The 18074-nt window shown below is 41.0% G+C and overlaps 1 non-coding gene across 1 annotated transcript; it reads left to right on the top strand.

Annotated features, from left to right (window-relative positions):
• Positions 1 to 7916: 7916 nt before the first annotated feature.
• LOC148364871 (U2 spliceosomal RNA) lies at positions 7917 to 8099 on the top strand. The gene has a single exon (XR_015850794.1). It is a non-coding gene; the product is annotated as a U2 spliceosomal RNA (small nuclear RNA).
• Positions 8100 to 18074: the final 9975 nt, after the last annotated feature.

Below are 18074 nucleotides of genomic sequence, written 5' to 3'. Positions count from 1 at the left end.
GAGATAGCACAGTACATTTAATAACTTAATTTGTTTAACAAAGCGGTTTCACTGTAAAAAATAAAAACATAAAGTACACCATTCTTTTTTATTTAAAGTATTATTTTCGTCCTTTCATAAACTAATTATCTGCTTATAAAGTAGTACAGTGACATATTTGACAAAACTTCATTTTTAAACATTTTCGACAGAAGGTGTGCCTCAGAACTTTTTTTATAAATAAAAGTGTAGTTTGGATCAAAAAGGGTTGAAAAACACTGAGTTATACGATTAAAATGTACTACAGAGCCGAAGTCAATGGAATGAGACCAAGAGGTAGGCCGCCATTGACGTGGATGGATGGTGTTATGAGTGCACTGCAGGAAAGAGGTTTAAATATAATGGAAGCTAGAGCTCTTGTTGGTGATAGAAAGGAGTGGAGAGCTGTTGTGAAAGGATAGTGGGATTGTGGACGCGTTTCTTAAGGATGGGCTGGGCACCCATATGATGCGGCAGGGGTAAACCAGTGAAAGCTTTCGGGCCCTGCTGTTGAACAAAAGAGTGTGTTGCGTCACCCTGACCCGAGTGACACGGCCGCTTTCTGGTGTCCCGTTTTATCTGGAGGGACGAAAGCAACTTGGGTGCCGAGGTGCCTAACTTGTTTGGGTGTTTGGGCAATTGGGTTGGCCATGGTCCAAAAATTTTCGTGTGTGTTTTTTGCTATTTTTTTTCCCCTTTTATTTTCTTTGTTATGGTATGTGTTTGTCTTGCTGTCGGTCACCCCTCTTGAGGGATATGACCAAGGTAGGTAGGTGGGTAGGTAGGTAGGTAGGTAGGTAGGTAGGTAGGTAGGTAGATAGATAGATAGATAGATAGATAGATAGATAGATAGATAGATAGATAGATAGATAGATAGATAGATAGATAGATAGATAGATGTGGCACACTGATTTACAAGGACATTTGAAAGTGGCACTCCACATCGAAAAGGTTGCTGTCCCCTGTTATAGTCCCTATATATATATACTATAAGCCGCTACTTTTCCCCCAAAATTTTAACCCTGCGGCTTATTCAGTGACACGGCCAATTTATGTCATTTTTCTAACGGCCGCCAGCAGCGCTCGAGTACAAAAGGTAAGATTTAGACCGGTGGAATATATGCGCCGAGGAAGACTGCAACTTCTTAGCTTGTGCATAAATTAAATTAGCGTAAACATACCCTCATCATGCAAAATGCAAAAAGAAAGGCACATGACGCAGCTTTCAAACTAAAAGCAATCGAGCAGTCCGATAAAGAAGGAAACAGAGCTACTGCACGTAAACTTGGCATAAACAAATCGATGGTTAGACGCTGGAAACGGCAGCGGGAAGAACTGGAAAAATGTAAAAAGGCGAAAAAAGCTTTCCAAGGTAATAAAACTAGGTGGCCCGAACTGGAAGACCTTGGGTGAACACACAGAGAGCAGATGGCCGAGGTGTTTCGACTGTGCGGATCAGACTGAAAGCAAAAACAATCGCCACCGAAAAGAAAATTCCGGATTTCAAAGGAGGACCGTCTTGGTGTCTTAGAAACGAAAAGGTCTGTCCGTCAGGAGATATATATTTAGTGGATATATATTTTCCCCAGCCTTACCTTTTGAAATATACACTTTTTACTTTGGGTTACTTTCAACGGGACCCGGACTCTGCAGGTCTGCATCAAACCTTAAATACCGGTATCATTTTCCGTTCATTTTGCCAGCTGTGATTTTTGGACTGTGGACTTTAAGGAAGGACATTTAGTTTCAATTGCGGTATTTAAAGTCAGGTTTGGGTTAATTTTGTGTTTTTGTTCCATTTTTTAATGTGGGCGCATGCGGCTTATATACAGGGGCGGCTTGTATAAGTACAAAATCGGTTTTCCTCTTAAAATGTAGTAGATAGATAGATAGATAGATGTCTAGATAGATCGATAGATAGACAGATGTCTAGCTAGATAGATTCCTAGATAGATGTCTAGATAGATGTCTAGATAGTGAGATAGATAAATATAGATGTCTTGATGCCTAGATAGATGTCTAGATAGATGTCTAGATAGATAGATAAATGTCTAGATGTCTAGATGGATGTCTAGATAGATAGATAGGTAGATGTCTAGATAGATAGATCTCTAGATAAATAGATGTGTAGATGGATTAGTGGGGGCGGCTTATAATCAGGTGTGCTCTATAGTCAGGAATTTACGGTATTTTGTGCATGCGGTTATATACGCCCTACTGAAAAATTCTACAAACCCAAGGTAGCTTCCGTACATGCTTCTAAATGTCTTTCAGGAACAGTTCATATGTAAATTATTCTGCACTTGTCAATGACAGTCGGGGGATCGGGTGAAGGCTTGGGCTGATATGGATGCGTAGCTTGGCAACAGTGTTCTGACACTGCTTTATTATTTCATAATCCTCTTTTCATCAGTCGGTTTCTTTGGATAATCCCGATTTAAAGATACATCCAGTCATTTTACTTTTAACCTGACTTGTTCTCGTAAATGCTATTATGAATAATTGCATGCTCACATTTCAAAGGGTTAAATTGTATAACCTACAGTCCTCTTTGTGTCTTCTCCAAAAGATTAGCGTTGTGTGGCTCAGAATCAAGTAATCCCTTGCCAGGGTCGGGTAGGGTTACTTTAACTGGATTACTTTCAATGACTTTTGGACTACTCCAATACCAAAAATGCTAATAAAATACAAAAGAAACTAAATATGAATAAAACTATGACTCACAACACGTGGTAAGCTTTCTCTCCTGGGTTTGATCTCTTTGATCTCTGGCAAAACGAACATCAAATGCCACAGAAACAAAATGAAAATCAATCCAAACAGCTTGCCAACATCATTTTTGCCGTTCCATGTATTCTGTACTCCCCAAGCCTGCACAAAATTTAGTAACTTTATTCATATTTAGGTTGTTTTTGTCTTTTATTAGCATATTTGGTATTGGAGTCATCCAAAAGTAATTGAAAGTAATCAAGTTAAAGTATCCCTACCCAACCCTGTCCCTTGCTACTTCTGGTTCACTACTTCATGGATTTTGAATTGTATTGTTTGTATTGCCATTGATATCAATGGATCGTGCGGTGTGTTCTGCAGCAGACAGCAGACAGCAAATGCTGTTACATGAGCAGGTTATATTGGGTGGGCGTGAGTGCCTGTGCGCGCGATTGTGATAGGCTGCTGTATGCTGTAAGTCAAACAGTGGGGCTTGGTGCACAAGTGAATGTGGCAGAGCATGGCGGACAGCTAGCTTCTAGCGGGTTGTTCCATTAAAATGAATTCATCAGTTAAATCGGACTCTGTGGAACGTCAAACCAGCACAAAGAAATGGTGATCACCACCGGGTGCTCTGTGGATTATTATCTGTATCACGAAATTGACTGAGGTGGCGTTGGAAGAGAAGGCAATAACGGGGCTATGGGTTCGGCCTACTGCTACAGCTAGGCTAATAACTCCCTCAAGCCATCTTTGCTAAGCCTGTATCTCATTAACGTCAGCTCCATTATCCATGAAACGGAGGACCTAGAGCTACAACTCGTGGGAAACAGCTACCTTTGGGACAGTTGTATTTTAATCATTACGGTGACCTGGCTCAATTCCAATATACCTGATGCTAGCATGCAGCAAGCCAGCCACTTTCTGAATCGCTTTCTAACACTGAAATGAGAAGCCTTCTTATTTTTTTGTACTTGTGTAACCATAAAGACAATTTATTCAACTGCAATTCACTCAACTGTAAGTTGAAAGGCACATCTCCTGGATGCAACTGGGATGTGTTTCAGGTCTTGCAACATCAGACACTCTTGCCCAGGTGGCCCAGCTGAGGTTGATCACGCCTTGGCTTGTGTCCCAGTAGTAATCCACGGATCTGCTCATTTGAGCCATAGACACCTAGTGGCTTTTACTACGGCTTCTGGTCCCTGTCACACCCCAAGGTCCTGGTACTGTCATATCATCCCCTGACCAAGATCCCTGTCCTTCATCCTTGTTTCTGGGCCAGCCTTCAACTTTGACCAGCACAAGTGGGGAGAATCGCAATCGGCAACTTTTAAAAGCTGCGAGAGAGACGCAACTGGTGCTGGAATGTTGACCGTTGTGGTTTGTAGGAGCCGATTCCTCTTTTACTCACGTTTATAACTTGAATTGTTTTCAAATCCTTACTTGATCTTTGCCGATTCTTCCTTTAAACCCAATGGTTCTCTCTTACTTCTTGACTCCTTCCTCTCCAGAAGCCAGTGTCTCCAGCCCCACACCCTCGTCAGAATAATCAAGAATTCCCTCTGATTCTGGGCTCCCACACCCACTCTTCAGTAATTTTTAATAAACGCGTTTAAGTCTGTTCCTTGGGTAAATAGCATATTTGGCTATTTATTCCGGCCGAGTCTAAGAAGGTCTTTGCAAAAGGACCATCGAGCAAAGCCTCTGCAGCCAACTTCTATTGGATTGCAAAATATCTTTCACCTCCTTCAGTGTTCATTTGACCTGTGAAAAATGATGGGTCCCAGGGACTCGCATGCCCAAAAATCTATGGGTCCCAACAGAGATCTATGGCTCCCCAACATTTAGTGTTATCCAGGTTGTAAATCGGTGACAAATATATGATAAAAATCTATATATTCATTCAGTTTTAATCATCAAATTATGAATTCATTTTCTGCATCAAATTACTGTTGGTAATATACCGATGAAAGGGATAACCACAAACCTGTCTTTTTTTTAATTTTCTAATTTTATACTTCCTTTTTTTCTTAACTTCTCTATAAAACATAATTCGTAATATCAATCATCAAAGCAAGTGAGCTGTTTGAGAGCCGGCTCTTTTTAATGAGTTGAGCCAAAAAAGCCGGTTCTCTAAAAAAAGACTGACTTCCTTTCATTACGAGATCTCGTTGGCCGAGATCGGCGTGCAGACGAAAACTCGAACCGCGAGACCAAAACAACAATGGCGGGTCTGCCTGACGAAAAGTTTGGAGTGCAGTAAATCTTTGCTAAAAAAAAAGTAATCGGGTAATAATGACAATTTAGTGTCAAAAAAGTTGCGGGGACGCACGTTGATTTGAGACTATGCGTCCCCAGCAAAAATGATGCGTCTAGGACGCAGGGACGCGGGCAAACGAGAACACTGCTCCTTTCCCCCAAACCCCTTTGCCAGTTCCTGGAACCTTCGTTGGTTTCTTCCATACTCACTTCCTAGAGTAGTGTGAGATGTTCTGAAGCCGCAGAGGTTATGATCCTATTGACATGTTGACGTTATTTTTTTGATGAAAAGGTTTGAATTACAGTGGAACCTCGGTTTTCGAACGCCTCTGAGTTCGAACAAATCGGAGTTCGACCAAAAATTTCGAGAAATTCTTGCTTCACTGTCGGTCAAAAAATCGGAGTTCGAACGCCGGTAATGCGTGAGTGCGTACGCTAGGGTGCCATGCTGAGCGCCGTACGGGTGTTTTAGCCCCTTATTATGCCTCCGACGAAAGTCAGTGCAAGCGGCAATGTTGCCTCAGGTGAAAAAAGAAAAGTAGTGCGTACAACTATTGCATTTAAGAAAGAAATAATAGCCAAATATCAAGGAAGTGTGCGAGCGCCTTCTGCTGACCACCACAAAGGTAAGAAATCCCATTCATAAGATTACAATAACGCAAACGTACGATTAGCCTGGGTTAGCTTTATGTTTACGTTGAACATTCAAGGTAAACATTCAGAGTGTTGGAACGGATTAAAACGATTTACATTATTTTTAATGGGAAAAATTATTTCGGTGATTGAACAAATTGGTTTTCGAACAGGGTTCTGGAACGGATTATGGTCCAGAACCGAGGTTCCACTGTATTGTAAAATTAAAACCGGTTGTCAGTGTCAGTGAAAGCTTCTTTGAATATGGCATGAGGACAAAAAGGCATGTTGCTTGTCAAGCAGCAGGCTGCTTAATAGCGCTCTGACCTTTTTGAGTTCGTAATTGTTGCACAAACACTCCAGTTCAACAGTTGCACGTGCTACATTTTGCAAAATAAAGTAGCTGCCATGTTTCATTGTGAGCTCTTTTCTCATCGCCAACATTCACACTGTCACGTTTGTGGTTTTGCAACTCCGACGTCAGATGTGACAAGCGCATAGTTGCTAGGAGCTTTGTTTCGAAGTCAGGAGGAGAATACAAATGCCTTAAGATTGGAATATGTGTGTGACATTTGTTTACTTGAAGGCTTTACTCATGTTTCTGAGAAACGTGCGTTCAAGTGGTCCGTTAGAAAGCGCAGATTTACAGTAATTGGCACAATTAGCAACATTTTAATAAAATTAATTAATTAGCAACTTTTTAATAAAAAAAACAATACTGATAAATACTGCACATAATAAATGGTTTCGACTGGTGATAATTAGAGAGGGCCGGATCCGATCGGTAACAAGTCCAATCCAGGCCCAAAATGGCACCATTTGGATTGATTAATTTATTTGAAAATACAAAGAAAAAAATACAATCCATGAACCAAAATTACGATGCCTTTCCCTAAATTCTTCTCACCAATCATTCAGACGTAAGTGCTTCCATATTTATAATTAGTTCATTATTAAACACTTTGTAAATACAGTGTCTGTCTTTGTGTGTGCGTGTGTGTGTATACAGTATATATATATATATATATATATATATATATATATATATATATATATATATATATATATATATATATATATATATATATATATATACACAGTGGAACCTTGGTTCTCGACCATAATCTGTTCCAGAACCCTGTTCGAAAACCGATTTGTTCGATCACCGAAAACATTTTTCCCATTAAAAATAATGTAAATCGTTTTAATCCGTTCCAACACCCTGAATGTTTACCTTTATGTGTAACGTAAACATAAAGCTAACCCAGGCTAATCGTACTTTCGCGTTATCGTAATCTTCCGTACGAAAGATTACGCTAACATGAACGTGTAAAAATAAAAAAAAAGGATAAAGAAAATAATTATGAATAGGATTTCTTACCTTTGTGGTGGTCAGCAGAAGCCATGCTCTATTCCCTAGCAAGATCAGACACTCGCAAACCTCCTTCATATTTTGCTATTATTTCTTTCTTAAATGCAATAGTTGTACGCACTACTTTTCTTTTTTCACCTGTAGCAACTTTCCTGCTTGCACTGACTTTCTTGGGAGGCCTAATTAGGGGCTAAAACACTTGGTAGATAGATAGATAGATAGATAGATAGATAGATAGATAGATAGATAGATAGATAGATAGATAGATAGATAGATAGATAGATAGATAGATAGATAGATAGATAGATGGATGGATGGATGGATAGATAGATAGATAGATAGATAGATAGATAGATAGATAGATAGATAGATAGATAGATAGATAGATAGATAGATAGATAGATAGATAGATAGATAGATAGATAGATAGATAGATAGATAGATAGATAGATAGATAGATAGATAGATAGATAGATAGATAGACACTTTATTCTTCCCCACAGGGAAATTCACACTTCCAGCAGTCTACCCTGTTGTTTATAACCAGATTAACATGATGCCCTAGGGGTGCTTGTAGCAGAGTGGATGACGTCACACGCCAGTCCAAAAGTTCGACATCTCTGCGACAGATGAAAATCTTTTCCTTTGTGTCCAGGGATACACCACCTCATGTTAGCGAGTCCTTCTCCTCTCCGATTCCGGTAGGCTTTCGTGTCTCTGTATAGCGGCGCTGAAGCCGGATTGCTCATGGTAGCTCCGGGTGGCTACACGTTAGCGTCCGGGGTGCTAAAACGTGAGCCACGTTTCCGCAAAACACAGCAACTGCGCTCCCTGTGCGCTTCGATGTTTTCAACCAGCACTCGTTGGTCTTATTTGGTAGTGAGTTCAAATTTACCATGATTACGGATGGCACCGAAGACTTAACGCCGCTAGCCGCTTAGCTAGATCCGGCTCTTCTTCCACCATAGGCCCCCTCATCACGCCGGCTGTAGATTTGGACGATCTACTTTGTATTTTTGCAATCCGGAGATGGAATAGGAGCTTGCTCTGTCCACTCCACGCATCGGCCCGGTATTCCAGTACTTCCGGGAACGGTGCATTCGCAATGATCGCAGCAAGGCTTTAGGGCTAGGACCTTAGCTTGGCCTTTTGGCTGAGAGTAAGTGTCCCGGCTCCTAGGCTTTGTAGCGTATTATGAGCTGACCGATAACGGATAATGGATAATGAATAACGCAGATAGAACAATAACCCTTAAAAACCCCAAACCCCCGACACGAGAATTCTTCAGGGCAGGGAGTTGATTCCTCGAATAAAGGCATTTTTGTGCGCTAAAACCCATGTCCATAGGATAGAAAGTCATCCAAAGTGTAGATGTCAAACGGGAAGAAAAACACCGAAGATAGGAGCAGACAATAAAACAATAAATCACAAAAAGTACTCAGGCATTACCGGCGTTCGAACTCCGATTTTTTTGACCGAACAGGGAAGCAAGAATTTCTTGAAATTTTTGTCGGACTCCGATTTGTTCAAACTGAGAGGCGTTCGAAAACCGAGATTCCACTGCATAACTATAATAATGTCGTTAGTTAGACATAATATTACATACATTATAACTTTCAGATCAAATTGTGATTGCTTTAAAGTGCACCTAAATGTAAGATACACCTTACTTGGATGGGATTGATAACAAAAATCCCATTATTGCCCTCCCCTAGTGTGTGGGCTGAGGGTAAGATAAAAGCTGAAAAAATATGACCATGAGTGCTCCACTCTCCCCGTCTGCCATTTTTATATGCAATCGTATTGCTGCCTCATTTTTAAATAACAGATCTCTCTCCTTTGCCGACCATTAATGGCTTGAGAAATATTGATTGGCCATCTGCTCTTCTGGAGACTAAGGCTAATATCTGCCGTCTACCACATATAAATCTCCAGTCTCCGGTGCCTAAATAACAGCAAACAGTCAAAGTAGCAGCCAGAGAGAGAGGAAAAACCAGCGGGAGAAGCAACAGCACAGAAGGCAAAGAAAAAAAAAGGCTCGAATAAAAAATGCTCCAATTCTGCCATTGATCAGACTAAACTGTGACATTTGTCGCAGTTGCCGGTGTCTGGCTTCAGCCCGCTTCGGGACTCTTAAACTCCGGCTGACTTGGAGCCATCCAGGAACAGATTAAGGCCTTTTTTTTTTGCAAGTGATGAAAAGTGATTGGGCAGCTAAGAAACCCATTGATGTTTTTTGTTATCCGGCTGTCTTTTCCGTTCAAAGCGGGACATACTTTTTTACGCTCTCGCATCGGAACGGTGGCAAGCGACGGTGGCTGCGCCATAAATGTTTTAAGCGCTCTCTTTCTTTGTTTTACAGCATCAAATGATCTGTGAAGGTGCCAAGATCCGCTGCGAAAATTCTTCAAGACAAGCGGATCATTCTGCGTGAAAGGGAAAACTGACAAGCGCAACAGTCAGTCACATTGCTCACACGGATTATTTTGTCAGTATTTGTGGTCTGTGGTGCAGACAAAGCCCAGTTGACTAACGTGTCAACGCATTTTTTTATCATGCCAAATTCACAGACAGACAGAAAGTGTTCCAAAGGTCACAAAATGCCCCTGGCTTTATTTGCAGTTCGAGAGCCTAATATGTAAACAATCATCAAACTTCTGAAGTATTTTTTATCTCATTTAATTGACTACAAGGGATTTAAGTCAAGTCAGGTCAAGTCATTTTTATTTGTATAGCCCTTAATCACAAAGAGTCTCAAAGGGCTGCACAGGTTATTGCACAGACTATTCTCAACTCATCAGCCGTACCGCTTATCCTCATTAGGGTCGCGGGGGGGCTGGAGCCCATCCCAGCCATCTCCGGGCAGTGGGCAGGGGACACACTGAACTGGTTGCCAGCCAATCGCAGGGCACATACGGACAGACAACGCATTCGCTCATTCACACCTAGGGACAATTTGGGCCGGCCAATTCACCTGAAATGCATGTTTTTGGAACGTGGAAGGAAACCGGAGTGCCCGGAGGAAACCCACGCTAGCACGGGGAGAACATACAAACTCCGCACAGGAAGTCTGGAGCTGGATTTGAACCCAAGACAGGTTCCCATGACATGAACTGTGCCGCACAAGCGCTAACCACAGGTTATTACAAACCACAGACTATTATTTCAGACTATTATGACACCATCCCCTGATCTGGAACCAACATGAGGGCAAGGAAAAACTCAATAACTTCAACATGTGGAAAATGAAGAAACCTTGAGTAGGGACCGCACATGTGGTATCCCATTTTCAGGATTACCAAACAGCAAAGGATGTTGCAATTACAAATAATACAGAGATATTGTCCACAAAAAATATAGGTTATTCATATGCTATAGAGTAGAAGTGTGTTTTAAGCTTAGATTCAAACATTTCCACTGAGGTTGCAGATCAGATCTCGGGGTGAAGAGCATTCCACAGCACCAAGGCACCCAATGGAAAACACTGTCGGACTTCTTCTTGGCTCTTGGGATCACGAGTAGACCAGCCTTTTCAAAGCGAAGGCTTCGGACCGGAACATAGGGGGAAATTAGATCTGAAAGATATGAGGGAGCAAGTCCATGTAGGACTTTGTATAATACCAAGAGAACCTTGAAATCACATCTTAGGCTAACAGGGAGCCAATGCAGGTTAGCCAAAATCGGTGTGATGTGATTGACTTTTTTGTCCTAGTTAAAAGCCTCGCTGCAGCATTTTGTACCAGCTGAAGACTCTTGATTCATATAACACAAATTAAATTTTGTCGAATGCAGTGGGGATTTTTCACAGAGGGCTGAAGGTCGCGCCGTTCGAAGTGTAGAGTGTTTTGGCTGGGGAATTTTGGTAGCGGGGCGCTGACGAGAGAATTAAGCCTTGTTTTTGGCATTGCTTTGAGCTGATAAGCTTCCGTGTTGTGAGCCCTCTAGACACGGCGGCGTCTTCCGGGGAGGAGGAGTTCCTGGCCTGCCCAGGGGAGGAGTCAGCACGCCCAGGGGGAGTGGCCGATGCACCGACGTATCAAAAGGACGGAACCCGGAAGATGGAGAGAGACCAGACAGACGGGATCGGAGACGAAAAGATGTGGGGCTCGACGAGACTAATTCGACTAATTCGATAATAATTCAGCAAAATTCGAAGGAATTCACTTGAGAAATGATTCAAGAAAATAAATCTGCCCCGTGTGAAATAGCCTGTCGTTTGTCAATATGTTTCCCAAAAATCAAGAAAAAAGCACGCAGTGATACGAGAATTAAGTTTGTGTTTGGTTAATGGAGTCAGATAACTAATTCGAACAATTTGGTAAATGCTAAATTTAGTATATAGTTTTTTCCCCTAACACTTCCAAGATCTGCATTAGACAGATGTCATGATCATTGAAGATTGAACCCTTACCCTTGTATTAAGTATTAAGTATTTGATAGATAGATAGATAGATAGATAGATAGATAGATAGATAGATAGATAGATAGATAGATAGATAGATAGATAGATAGATAGATAGATAGATAGATAGATAGATAGATAGATAGATAGATAGATAGATAGATAGATAGATAGATAGATAGATAGATAGATAGATAGATAGATAGATAGATAGATAGATACTTTATTCATCCCCGTAGGGAAATTCACACTTCCAGCAGTCTACCCCGTTGTTTATTAACAGATTAACACGATGCCCTAGGGGTGCTTGTAGCGGAGTGGATGACGTCACGCTAGTCCAAAAGTTCGACATCCCTGCGGCAGATGGAAATCTTTTCTTTGTGAAAATCCAGGGATACACCACCTCGTGTTAGCAAGTAGCAAGTCGGCCTCCTCTCCGATTCCCCCCGGACTCCGTGTCTCTGTTTAGCAGCGTTGAAGCCGGATAGCTACGCGTTAGCGTCCAGAATGCTAAACGTGAGCCACCTTTCCGCAAAACACAGCAACTGCGCTCCCTGTGCGCTTCGATGTCGTTTGTGTAACAGAGTTGAAATTTGATTGTTTTGAGTTTTTTTTCATTTTCACAAAATCTGTTTTTGTTGCAATACTGTTAAAATTCTGGTACCGCATTCATTTGTTAAGCCACGGGCATGTGCGACTGACTTTTCCCTTTGGCACTTTATGGGCTTCAGTGCTTGCCATACCTTCAGATTCAGATTAAGATTCAGATATACTTTATTGTCATTCTTGTACACGTGTATACAGAACACGCACAGTTTCCTTGAATGTACATATATAAATAAAATGTTGTATTGAGTTGGAGTATTGAAGTACTGATAATATACTAAATAATTATAGCTATGTATAGTATTATACAGTAGTGCAAAGAGTGCAAGAGGAGCAGCTAACCAGGTGTGCAAAATGGGCAGTCAGGTAAACAAGTCATTATACAATAACAATAACACTTGTGCTGAAGGTAAGCTGTGCCCAATATCAGTTCGGGTAAAAGTTCATATTTCGGTAAATATAGGAGCTGCTCTCACGGGCTATTTTCGTATATAAATGCATATAAGTTGTGCTTCAATGATGTATAAAAAAAGCACAAATTAAAAGTAAAGTAATGAAGGTTGATTACTGTGATGCAACATGTTTCAATGCAACCACGCCACGATGTGCGGCATGTTAGGTGATGTCCCGTTTTTGTATTTTTGTTCATGTTTTAGATGATTGCAGTCGTAATAAGGGCTTTAGAAACCGTTTTGAATAAATTCTCTTTTTTTTATTCAAGTTTTACAGTGTCAAGTTTGAAGCGATTTATCGTGGTGTCGCTTTGTAATACCACAAAAAAACTGTCAGGCGAACAGTCGAGGTTTTATATCCACAGTATTGGCTGACAGAAAGTAAATCATTGCATGACTCGAATCACCATTTTAGCACAGCAGGAGCACAAAATACAATGAAAGCAAAAGCAAGGACAACAGGAAACCTTATTAAACACGGAAAGAGTTTATGTCTAAGAACAGAAAAAGGAGTTACAAACAGAGGTGGGCGATACTGGTATTTTTTGTTATCGATCTGAAACAAGAAATCACAATATAATATCAGTCGATACTGATCTGGTCCTGATAGTTTTTTTCTGGACAATCTTATGATCATTAAATAATTGAAACCCTTTCTCTTTGATTTACTCTATAATTGTCATGTCCTGCACGGTTGTCATGGTGCCCAGCTGGTCCCGGCCCTTGACACCGGCTGAGACGCATTGGACTGATTGCTTTTGGAGTACTTAAACGCTCCTTTTGGGACTGCCTGTTGCCAGACCATGCTTTACCTTGTTGAAGACCTCTTTCTCTCTTCATACCCTTTGCGCTTTCTTTTCTCTTTTCTCTCCTTCTGTTTTTCTATTTCTCTTTGAATTTCTTTCTTCCTCTTCCTTTCTTTTCCCCCTCTCTCACGACTTTTTATCTTTTGTTTCTCACGCTCTCTCCCTCTCTCTCTTTCTTTCACCCACCCTCTCTCTTCTTTTCCCTTCCTCTTTCTCTTATTTCTTTATCTCTCTTTTTCTTTCTCTTCAATCTACTAGTATTGTATTGAGAGATTGTTTGTTCCATCATGTGGCCCCCGAGTTAAAATGAGTTTGACACCCCTGCACTAAGTGATAGTTCAAATGGTAAGACAATATCGGTCTTCACCCGATCCAAGTACTCACTCCGTATCGATATTGTTGATATTTGGATCGATCTACTTATACTTATTTCCGAAGCAGACGTGTGGTTTCCAGGGTTGGGTAGGGTTACTTTAACTGGATTACTTTCAATTACTTTTGGATGACTCCAATACCAAATATGCTAATAAAAGACAAAAGAAAGTAAATATGAATAAAATGATGACTCACAACACGTGGTAAGCTTTCTCTCCTGGCTTTGATCTCTCCGATCTCCGGCAAAACGAACATAAAATGCAACAGAAACAAAATGGAAAAAAATCCAAACAGCTTGCCGACATCATTTTTGCCGTTCCATGTAATCCGTTACTCCCCAAGCCTGCACAAAATTTAGTAATTTTATTCATATTTAGTTTCTTTTGTCTTTTATTAGCATATTTACTATTGGTCTAATCCAAAAGTAATTGAAAGTAATCCAGTTAAAGTAACCCTACCCAACCCTGGTGTTTCTTTCTGCTGCATGGCATATCCAGCGTTTGCTTCGGGCGGAGGTCAAAGGGTGCAAAACGATGCCCCCCCCCCCCCTGACACTCTTATGATCAAGCTAGAAAATGACTGCACATAAGCAGCAGCCCCAGGCAACAGACTCACCTGCTTACAGCTTCACTTGTGCGCTCGGAATCCCAATGAGGCCGGGTAAAGAAAGAAATCTTACCGTCGTACGCTCCTTGTTTTTCATTTGGATTCTCTCTGTGATTTTGAGCTTCAGAATATATCATAAATTGTTGACCCTAATCTCCTAGTACACGCTTCGGTCCTTGACTGGCGTCTCCTTGATCCCCCGAAGAAGTGCTAATGAACCCAGTTTACACCCCTTCAAGGAAAAATGTGCTAGAATAAAGCCAGACTTGTTGTTTTGCCATTTTAGAAGTGTACGTGATGTCCAGGGAGGTTGTTCAGAGTAGGCGGATCGATCCAAATATCAATATTATTATCAAAATTGAGCAAGAACTTGAATCGATACTATTGTATTGTATTTATTTTACTCAGCCAGTATATATATAAACCATAAACATGATCTCATCATCTCATCTCATTAGCCGTACCGCTTATCCTTATTAGGGTCGCGGGGGGCTGGAGCCCATCCCAGCCATCTCCGGGCAGTGGGCAGGGGACACCCTGAACTGGTTGCCAGCCAATCGCAGGGCACACGGGGACAGACAACTCACTCACTCATTCACACCTAGGGACAATTTGGACCGGCCAATTCACCTGAAATGCATGTTTTTGGAACGTGGGAGGAAACCGGAGTGCCCGGAGGAAACCCACGCAAGCACGGGGAGAACATACAAACTCTGCACAGGAAGTCTGGAGCTAGATTTGAACCCACGACAGGTTCCCATGACATGAACTGTGCCGCACACGCGCCAACCACTGCGCCGCCGTGCTGCCCCCCATAAACATGATGTATATAAGAAATCATTTGACACGCTAACTCAATAATGATAAAATAATAGATTTAAAAGAATAAAAATAATAGAGTAAAAAATATATTGTAGTGTATAATACAAGGTCATTATATAGAATAGTTTAAAAAGAAAGATTATATAAATAACAAGACTAGAGTAGAATAGGTCGGAGGAACGTCGTTGGCATAATAATACTATACATAATAACCTAAATCAATTCCCGTTGAACATACGGATAGCGGGAGAGTAAAAACTCTCTTAAAGAGGTGAAGTCTTGCTCGCAATTGAGCCAAGACGGCCACCTGACGGCAGGTCATCAAAGTACCTGCGAGCAGGGTGACTGGGATCGTTTATAATTTTTAGTGTCCGTTTTCTAGTTCGATCAATGTCGATACTTTGCAGGGACGTGAGGCCAGTACCTATTATTTCCTCTGCCGTCCTCACTACTGATTCCATCTTTGACAATTCTTTCTGATTGACGCGACCAAACCAAACTGTGATTGACCTAGTTAAAACGGATTCAATGATAGCACGATAAAAATTGACTAGAATGGATCGACGGACTCTGAATGATTTGAGTTGACGAAGGAAGTAGAGCCTTTGTCTGGCTGACTTTAGAATATCAGTAGCATTGACAGTCCATGTGAGGTCAGCTGACAAGTAAGTACCCAGAATATAGATAGTCTTAGGATCAATACAGTCTTCTCAATTTAAGAACCACTTCAGTCATTTTGTTAGTGGATTGTACGATCATGCATATCGTCTTTTCCGGACTATATAAGACAGACGTAAATATCCTAAACTGGCCATATATTTAAAAGTGAGCCTTATTGCCCAGTGCGCCTTATATACCATATACTGGAAATAAATACATTATTTATATTTGGTTATTTGGTATATTTTGGGGCTTTATTTTTTTTTCAGCCAAGTGTTTCACATTTTCAGTTTTGGCCCACAATTTAAATTTCACTGTGTCCCGAAAATATATCATTCACTTAAAGAAATACATATAGAAACAATATCTACTCTTGTTAATCTCTGATTACATTTAATGTTATAGCTTTGTTCATAAATTACATTTGCATTAATTTCAATACCAAAAAAGGTTATAAGTGTTTTATGGCAAATATCTATACTGCACATACATAAGGTAAAATTGATATAAATTGGGGAAAACAATTACAGGAACCACTTTTATTCTAAATAAAATAATGCATCAGCTACCTTGTGTCTAATAATTGGACACACCTGTGCCCAGTTCAAACCCAAGTTGGGGCCCTCCGGTGATATCAGGCAGGCGATAGTGGGGGGAGAAAAACAAAAAACCCTGACAGGTGAATTTTTTTTTATAGGTATTTGGCCATACTATTAAAAAAACACTTAAGACCCTACATCCGTCATCAAATACAGTAAAAGAAAACAAGACTAGGCTTACCAGGTTTTCAGAGAAGTCATGATTCGAAAATAACTGAAAGTCAATATATTAAATCCATCTCTGGATTTCCATGCAAGAAAGGAGCAATTTATTGACAAGAGAAAATTCGAACACATCCCGTCCAACCTTTGAACCCTCCCAGTGGATCTGCCGGCTCCATTGCCTCGTGGTAGGCTGTGGGACTCTGCCAGCCCCAGTGTGCTAACAAGACGGCAGTAACAAGGCCCCGTTGTGACTTTGGCACGTCTTATTATTGGAGGCTTTCCACGAGGCTGTGTTGGATTACAATGTCTGTCCCTGTCCCACTCTTGGGGCCCTGCTCCAGAATGTCACCTGGAACGCGGAGGATTACAATGACTCTTAAACCAATTTATTTTACAAGCTTGGGTTCACTGCTTTTTGGAGCAATGCTCTCAGTTACAACACTTGTGTTCCTTCCAGAGGCACAATTATGCAAATGTATAGCAAAATATGCCACGTAACAGGGGACTCAAAATATATAGTCTCAAAGTTGACCCATTTGGCTTGTTTCCTGTAGAGCTGTGACATCATTGAAATAAAATGAAATGAAATGATCTGCATTTATATAGCGCTTTTCAAGTCAAGACTTCCCAAAGCGCTTTACAATGTGCTCCACATTTCCCAATAGCGGCCTTGCAGCCATGTAAGGCGCTAACCTGCTTATTGGGGGTATAAGGGGTTCAGTGTCTTACCCAAGGACACTCCGGCATGTAACACGGAAGAGCCGGGATTCGAACTGCGATCTCTTGATCCCAAGACGAGCGCTCTACCTCCTGAGCCACTGCCGCCCCTAGTAAGGAACACAAGGCTTTTAAAATGGCAAATCTCATTAACGCAACAATTGAGGCAACTAAATTAAAAATAAATACAAAACAAAAGTTTTGGCTAATAACATCAGATATAAACCAGCTCGGTGGCCTTGGGGGTATGGTGCCCGCCCCGAGACTGGGAGGTTGGGGTTCAAGCCTCGGCCGAGTCATACCTAAGACTTAGACATTGGTACCCTTTGCCTCACTGCTTGGGCCTGACAGCTTTCACTGGTTTACCCCTGCTGCATCATACGGGTGCCTTGCCCATCCAAGCGTCCAAACATTCTACTATCTTTAACATGAAACTAGATAAATGCTGCTGGATCCTAAAATTTGACATATTTTACATCAAAATCAGTTGTCGAATCCTCAGTCAAAACCCATTTAACAATGTCATTCAAGTGTTTTTTTTAATCATTGTTCATCACAGAAAAAACCTGTCGTCCCAGATAGGAATAGAACCTTCGCTCGACGTCAGCTCTTTTTTTCCCCTTTACTGTCTTCTAGTGGCAAGAAAAATGAAACGAAACGAAACGATCCGCATTTATCTAGCGCTTTTCAAGTCAAGACTTCCCAAAGCGCTTTACAGTGTGCTTCACATTTCCAGATATTGAAAGTTTGAGTTGTTCAGAAAATAAAGTCCAAAAGTCATCACCTATAACATGATTTATGACTCTTTCATTTCCAAAATAACAAAAAAAATTCCAAGCGGCCAGTATGATACTTGGTCAGTAAAGGGTT

The sequence above is a fragment of the Urocampus carinirostris genome, chromosome 6 (genome assembly GCF_059441175.1).
Source record: "Urocampus carinirostris isolate Australia breed hairy pipefish chromosome 6, RoL_Ucar_1.0, whole genome shotgun sequence".
NCBI lineage: Eukaryota > Metazoa > Chordata > Actinopteri > Syngnathiformes > Syngnathidae > Urocampus > Urocampus carinirostris.
The sequence above is the reverse complement of the archived record's forward strand: the minus strand, read 5'-3'. Positions and strand labels throughout refer to the sequence as shown.